Source organism: Montipora foliosa, chromosome 14 (genome assembly GCF_036669935.1).
Source record: "Montipora foliosa isolate CH-2021 chromosome 14, ASM3666993v2, whole genome shotgun sequence".
Lineage (NCBI taxonomy): Eukaryota > Metazoa > Cnidaria > Anthozoa > Scleractinia > Acroporidae > Montipora > Montipora foliosa.
Genome location: NC_090882.1, coordinates 24,586,305 through 24,594,190, shown reverse-complemented (window position 1 = coordinate 24,594,190; position 7,886 = coordinate 24,586,305).

Sequence of the window (7,886 nt, the reverse complement as noted above, 5' to 3'; positions counted from 1 at the left end):
ACCATTTACGTAAACAATAACGTGATCGGTACAATGTACGCATGCTTATTGTGTGCGCTCTGATTTCAACTAAGACTTCTTACAACGTATTGACACTTTCAACACCAAATTTGACATGAAACCAACCCAAAACTGTGTTTGTTGCCGTCAGAAAATGTGATAATGACTACCTGAGGCGTGCAAGAGGTGAACACCCAATTTCGTCCTAAATGATTGCCAATTATAGCACTTTCAGCACACCTCAAAAAAACACCTTTTCAAACACCATTCCTCACTACGCAAACCTACCTGAACTAGACAAAGTTCTCTTCAAAGCTTACAATACAACTGTCATATATGCAAGGTCTCGCCCCAAAAAACAAATAGACAACCCGGCAATACGGAGGTAAAACAACTAGACAGTCTCGATGGTTGTCGCGTGTAATTCATCATTGCGACTAAACGGAACAGTCAATAGGTTCAGCAAAGGTATCAATGGAAAGCCGAAAAATGGAGCTTGAACTGGAATAGACGTTATGGCGTTCTAGTTGGGTTCTAATTGATAAAAATAAACTTGAAATGTAGTGCAAATTACCCATTTCTATTTATAACGTTACATACGCTGTTTTGTCGAGTAAGCGCGGACAAAGTTTGTTTTCTCAATGATTTTGCTGATTTCATCCGTCGAAAGTTTCCCAAAATGTTTAGGTGAGGTACAAAGAGTCATTCCAAATTATTTATCCAAGATAATTGCCCAGTACTGAACTATTTCAAAGCACGTAGGGTGTTGAATAGAGCAGGTGCAAATTATTTTTTAACATCGGTTCGCAGTTGCCATATTATAAATCCGATTGAGAATGTGTTCAATTTAGAAGAACAAGAGTTTCAGCGCCAAGCAATACAGAATACCTACGAGACTTATCAACAGTTTGCTGAGATAGTGTAATGTACACCTTACGCCATGAGCGGCCACACTGTTATTGATAATATAATCTCTTCAATGAACAAGCGCTCAAAGGCTTAAAATTCACGATAATGGTCAGCGAACGAAATGCTGAAAAGCTGTTATTCCTTGTATATAAATCTCTTCAATAAAAGTGAAGGACGGCTAAAAACAAAGAAATAAACAGGTTACGGAATGATAAGCTCGTCATTCTTTTATTAACTTATTAATACGTCACCATGTCAACGCGAACATCGTAACACGCACAAATACATTTTCGTCCAAAAAAAAGGCAACCTTTTCCCTTTTTGACATGCAACACATGCAAATGGCGAGAAAAACAACCTGAGATAGACTTTTCATGATTACAAAAGCAACAGTCAGTTAAAAGAAGTTTTCGCAACGGTCTACATAATTCCAACGGTCTACACTCGAAAAACATTAAGAAGTAGATAAGATTTCATTAACTCCACTGTAGACCGTAGACCGTTGACCGATGACGCAACCATTGCATTACCCGTGCCTCACGCCATGGCCACTGAGTAACAGAAAACCGTTAACTTATTCTAAAACAAGACTCCCGAAACATTTTGCACATTTTCGAATCTCCTTTAAAACTTAGTTTTCAGGGATTTCAACCCACTGAAATACATTAGCTTACTATTGACCGAACAGACACGCGTTCGTATGAAATTCGATCCTACCTCACGGGTAACTGAAAACCACTGAATGTCACTGGAAATATTTTCAAATAAAAAACGGATTCCATTGCAAATTGCAGTGAAAGACTAAATTTCCGCAAAGAAGTTCGTCCTGTTATCACACAGCAGAAGAAGCACAACACTCATTTCCCTGCGTACCATTTACGTAAACAATAACGTGATCGGTACAATGTACGCACGCTTATTGTGTGCGCTCTGATTTCAACTAAGACTTCTTACAACGTATTGACACTTTCAACACCAAATTTGACATGAAACCAACCCAAAACTGTGTTTGTTGCCGTCAGAAAATGTGTTAATGACTACCTGAGGCGTGCAAGAGGTGAACACCCAATTTCGTCCTAAATGATTGCCAATTATAGCACTTTCAGCACACCTCAAAAAAACACCTTTTCAAACACCATTCCTCACTACGCAAACCTACCTGAACTAGACAAAGTTCTCTTCAAAGCTTACAATACAACTGTCATATATGCAAGGTCTCGCCCCAAAAAACAAATAGACAACCCGGCAATACGGAGGTAAAACAACTAGACAAGCAATTGCAAAAAGGTTGAGACACTGAATGGAAAATCCACCTCTTCTTCCTAAAACCTCTCTTCTAGTTCATAAGAAAAGGCTGAACGCCCCTCCCTCCCCCCTCCCCTTTTTCAATGTTGACACCCTTTAGTCTGAGTGCCAAGTGGAAATGGAAACAACTTTGCTTGGGGGGCAAGGGGGGTTGGAGATGCGCTGACTTGAATGACACGCATTGTACGGTTATCAACAGTGAGTGTCTCAACTCTTTTTGCAACTGCTTGTCTCGATGGTTGTCGCGTGTAATTCATCATTGCGACTAAACGGAACAGTCAAAAGGTTCAGCAAAGAAATCAATGGAAAGCCGAAAAATGGAGCTTGAACTGGAATAGACGTTATGGCGTTCTAGTTGGGTTCTAATTGATAAAAATAAACTTGAAATGTAGTGCAAATTACCCATTTCTATTTATAACGTTACATACGCTGTTTTGTCGAGTAAGCGCGGACAAAGTTTGTTTTCTCAATGATTTTGCTGATTTCATCCGTCGAAAGTTTCCCAAAATGTTTAGGTGAGGTACAAAGAGTCATTCCAAATTATTTATCCAAGATAATTGCCCAGTACTGAACTATTTCAAAGCACGTAGGGTGTTGAATAGAGCAGGTGCAAATTATTTTTTAACATCGGTTCGCAGTTGCCATATTATAAATCCGATTGAGAATGTGTTCAATTTAGAAGAACAAGAGTTTCAGCGCCAAGCAATACAGAATACCTACGAGACTTATCAACAGTTTGCTGAGATAGTGTAATGTACACCTTACGCCATGAGCGGCCACACTGTTATTGATAATATAATCTCTTCAATGAACAAGCGCTCAAAGGCTTAAAATTCACGATAATGGTCAGCGAACGAAATGCTGAAAAGCTGTTATTCCTTGTATATAAATCTCTTCAATAAAAGTGAAGGACGGCTAAAAACAAAGAAATAAACAGGTTACGGAATGATAAGCTCGTCATTCTTTTATTAACTTATTAATACGTCACCATGTCAACGCGAACATCGTAACACGCACAAATACATTTTCGTCCAAAAAAAAGGCAACCTTTTCCCTTTTTGACATGCAACACATGCAAATGGCGAGAAAAACAACCTGAGATAGACTTTTCATGATTACAAAAGCAACAGTCAGTTAAAAGAAGTTTTCGCAACGGTCTACATAATTCCAACGGTCTACACTCGAAAAACATTAAGAAGTAGATAAGATTTCATTAACTCCACTGTAGACCGTAGACCGTTGACCGATGACGCAACCATTGCATTACCCGTGCCTCACGCCATGGCCACTGAGTAACAGAAAACCGTTAACTTATTCTAAAACAAGACTCCCGAAACATTTTGCACATTTTCGAATCTCCTTTAAAACTTAGTTTTCAGGGATTTCAACCCACTGAAATACATTAGCTTACTATTGACCGAACAGACACGCGTTCGTATGAAATTCGATCCTACCTCACGGGTAACTGAAAACCACTGAATGTCACTGGAAATATTTTCAAATAAAAACGGATTCCATTGCAAATTGCAGTGAAAGACTAAATTTCCGCAAAGAAGTTCGTCCTGTTATCACACAGCAGAAGAAGCACAACACTCATTTCCCTGCGTACCATTTACGTAAACAATAACGTGATCGGTACAATGTACGCATGCTTATTGTGTGCGCTCTGATTTCAACTAAGACTTCTTACAACGTATTGACACTTTCAACACCAAATTTGACATGAAACCAACCCAAAACTGTGTTTGTTGCCGTCAGAAAATGTGTTAATGACTACCTGAGGCGTGCAAGAGGTGAACACCCAATTTCGTCCTAAATGATTGCCAATTATAGCACTTTCAGCACACCTCAAAAAAACACCTTTTCAAACACCATTCCTCACTACGCAAACCTACCTGAACTAGACAAAGTTCTCTTCAAAGCTTACAATACAACTGTCATATATGCAAGGTCTCGCCCCAAAAAACAAATAGACAACCCGGCAATACGGAGGTAAAACAACTAGACAAGCAATTGCAAAAAGGTTGAGACACTGAATGGAAAATCCACCTCTTCTTCCTAAAACCTCTCTTCTAGTTCATAAGAAAAGGCTGAACGCCCCTCCCTCCCCCTCCCCTTTTTCAATGTTGACACCCTTTAGTCTGAGTGCCAAGTGGAAATGGAAACAACTTTGCTTGGGGGGCAAGGGGGGTTGGAGATGCGCTGACTTGAATGACACGCATTGTACGGTTATCAACAGTGAGTGTCTCAACTCTTTTTGCAACTGCTTGTCTCGATGGTTGTCGCGTGTAATTCATCATTGCGACTAAACGGAACAGTCAATAGGTTCAGCAAAGGTATCAATGGAAAGCCGAAAAATGGAGCTTGAACTGGAATAGACTGTATGGCGTTCTAGTTGGGTTCTAATTGATAAAAATAAACTTGAAATGTAGTGCAAATTACCCATTTCTATTTATAACGTTACATACGCTGTTTTGTCGAGTAAGCGCGGACAAAGTTTGTTTTCTCAATGATTTTGCTGATTTCATCCGTCGAAAGTTTCCCAAAATGTTTAGGTGAGGTACAAAGAGTCATTCCAAATTATTTATCCAAGATAATTGCCCAGTACTGAACTATTTCAAAGCACGTAGGGTGTTTAATAGAGCAGGTGCAAATTATTTTTTAACATCGGTTCGCAGTTGCCATATTATAAATCCGATTGAGAATGTGTTCAATTTAGAAGAACAAGAGTTTCAGCGCCAAGCAATACAGAATACCTACGAGACTTATCAACAGTTTGCTGAGATAGTGTAATGTACACCTTACGCCATGAGCGGCCACACTGTTATTGATAATATAATCTCTTCAATGAACAAGCGCTCAAAGGCTTAAAATTCACGATAATGGTCAGCGAACGAAATGCTGAAAAGCTGTTATTCCTTGTATATAAATCTCTTCAATAAAAGTGAAGGACGGCTAAAAACAAAGAAATAAACAGGTTACGGAATGATAAGCTCGTCATTCTTTTATTAACTTATTAATACGTCACCATGTCAACGCGAACATCGTAACACGCACAAATACATTTTCGTCCAAAAAAAAGGCAACCTTTTCCCTTTTTGACATGCAACACATGCAAATGGCGAGAAAAACAACCTGAGATAGACTTTTCATGATTACAAAAGCAACAGTCAGTTAAAAGAAGTTTTCGCAACGGTCTACATAATTCCAACGGTCTACACTCGAAAAACATTAAGAAGTAGATAAGATTTCATTAACTCCACTGTAGACCGTAGACCGTTGACCGATGACGCAACCATTGCATTACCCGTGCCTCACGCCATGGCCACTGAGTAACAGAAAACCGTTAACTTATTCTAAAACAAGACTCCCGAAACATTTTGCACATTTTCGAATCTCCTTTAAAACTTAGTTTTCAGGGATTTCAACCCACTGAAATACATTAGCTTACTATTGACCGAACAGACACGCGTTCGTATGAAATTCGATCCTACCTCACGGGTAACTGAAAACCACTGAATGTCACTGGAAATATTTTCAAATAAAAAACGGATTCCATTGCAAATTGCAGTGAAAGACTAAATTTCCGCAAAGAAGTTCGTCCTGTTATCACACAGCAGAAGAAGCACAACACTCATTTCCCTGCGTACCATTTACGTAAACAATAACGTGATCGGTACAATGTACGCATGCTTATTGTGTGCGCTCTGATTTCAACTAAGACTTCTTACAACGTATTGACACTTTCAACACCAAATTTGACATGAAACCAACCCAAAACTGTGTTTGTTGCCGTCAGAAAATGTGTTAATGACTACCTGAGGCGTGCAAGAGGTGAACACCCAATTTCGTCCTAAATGATTGCCAATTATAGCACTTTCAGCACACCTCAAAAAAACACCTTTTCAAACACCATTCCTCACTACGCAAACCTACCTGAACTAGACAAAGTTCTCTTCAAAGCTTACAATACAACTGTCATATATGCAAGGTCTCGCCCCAAAAACAAATAGACAACCCGGCAATACGGAGGTAAAACAACTAGACAAGCAATTGCAAAAAGGTTGAGACACTGAATGGAAAATCCACCTCTTCTTCCTAAAACCTCTCTTCTAGTTCATAAGAAAAGGCTGAACGCCCCTCCCTCCCCCCTCCCCTTTTTCAATGTTGACACCCTTTAGTCTGAGTGCCAAGTGGAAATGGAAACAACTTTGCTTGGGGGGCAAGGGGGGTTGGAGATGCGCTGACTTGAATGACACGCATTGTACGGTTATCAACAGTGAGTGTCTCAACTCTTTTTGCAACTGCTTGTCTCGATGGTTGTCGCGTGTAATTCATCATTGCGACTAAACGGAACAGTCAATAGGTTCAGCAAAGGTATCAATGGAAAGCCGAAAAATGGAGCTTGAACTGGAATAGACGTTATGGCGTTCTAGTTGGGTTCTAATTGATAAAAATAAACTTGAAATGTAGTGCAAATTACCCATTTCTATTTATAACGTTACATACGCTGTTTTGTCGAGTAAGCGCGGACAAAGTTTGTTTTCTCAATGATTTTGCTGATTTCATCCGTCGAAAGTTTCCCAAAATGTTTAGGTGAGGTACAAAGAGTCATTCCAAATTATTTATCCAAGATAATTGCCCAGTACTGAACTATTTCAAAGCACGTAGGGTGTTGAATAGAGCAGGTGCAAATTATTTTTTAACATCGGTTCGCAGTTGCCATATTATAAATCCGATTGAGAATGTGTTCAATTTAGAAGAACAAGAGTTTCAGCGCCAAGCAATACAGAATACCTACGAGACTTATCAACAGTTTGCTGAGATAGTGTAATGTACACCTTACGCCATGAGCGGCCACACTGTTATTGATAATATAATCTCTTCAATGAACAAGCGCTCAAAGGCTTAAAATTCACGATAATGGTCAGCGAACGAAATGCTGAAAAGCTGTTATTCCTTGTATATAAATCTCTTCAATAAAAGTGAAGGACGGCTAAAAACAAAGAAATAAACAGGTTACGGAATGATAAGCTCGTCATTCTTTTATTAACTTATTAATACGTCACCATGTCAACGCGAACATCGTAACACGCACAAATACATTTTCGTCCAAAAAAAGGCAACCTTTTCCCTTTTTGACATGCAACACATGCAAATGGCGAGAAAAACAACCTGAGATAGACTTTTCATGATTACAAAAGCAACAGTCAGTTAAAAGAAGTTTTCGCAACGGTCTACATAATTCCAACGGTCTACACTCGAAAAACATTAAGAAGTAGATAAGATTTCATTAACTCCACTGTAGACCGTAGACCGTTGACCGATGACGCAACCATTGCATTACCCGTGCCTCACGCCATGGCCACTGAGTAACAGAAAACCGTTAACTTATTCTAAAACAAGACTCCCGAAACATTTTGCACATTTTCGAATCTCCTTTAAAACTTAGTTTTCAGGGATTTCAACCCACTGAAATACATTAGCTTACTATTGACCGAACAGACACGCGTTCGTATGAAATTCGATCCTACCTCACGGGTAACTGAAACCACTGAATGTCACTGGAAATATTTTCAAATAAAAAACGGATTCCATTGCAAATTGCAGTGAAAGACTAAATTTCCGCAAAGAAGTTCGTCCTGTTATCACACAGCAGAAGAAGCACAACA